General features: G+C 45.3%; 1 protein-coding gene across 2 annotated transcripts in view; it reads right to left on the reverse strand.

Moving 5' to 3' along the window:
• The window catches only part of CRK (CRK proto-oncogene, adaptor protein), a 26672-nt gene that overhangs the window by 14896 nt on the left and 11209 nt on the right, over window positions 1-567 (reverse strand). The window lies entirely within an intron of this gene.

Genomic DNA, 567 nt, shown 5'->3' on the forward strand with positions numbered 1-567 from the left:
GTGAGAGCTGGAGAAACAGAGGGAAGGGGGAAATCCCTGTGGGGAATGGAGACTGACAGTCGCCGCTCTCTGCAGGGAGAAGTTCGAGAACTGAGCAATCGGGTATGTGATCGATCGATAGAGCCAACGTGTGACACCTGCTGTGTCACACTTCAGCTCTAACTATGGAGATGAGTGTATTTCACTCTTCCCTTAATTCTTCCAGTCCCCTGCAGCTACAGCCCTGAGCAGTCGCCTTGAAAAGTTTTACAGAAATCTCATAAATTTGCCTTTGAACTTGATAGTTTTCAACCTAAAACACACAGATAAGAAATGGTCGCAGACATGTTCAATGCATGATTTAGTCAAAGCTGTCACCATGCAGCCTCGATGTGCTTGTACAAAACTCGTACTGTTACTTGTAGGTTACCATTGCTAACCACTTCCTAAAACATTGCCTGTCTGTGTTTTTTGTGATTTATCTGGCCTGATGCACACTTAAATGAAGTAGTCACTCTTGATCTACTTTCGGTCTTCTAGTATAACCCCCCCCCCCCCCCCCTAAGTGCAACCTTTGGGCAATAAAAA

This window comes from Nanorana parkeri, unplaced genomic scaffold, assembly GCF_000935625.1.
Source record: "Nanorana parkeri isolate BGI_ZX_2015 unplaced genomic scaffold, ASM93562v1 scaffold48, whole genome shotgun sequence".
Taxonomy (NCBI): domain Eukaryota; kingdom Metazoa; phylum Chordata; class Amphibia; order Anura; family Dicroglossidae; genus Nanorana; species Nanorana parkeri.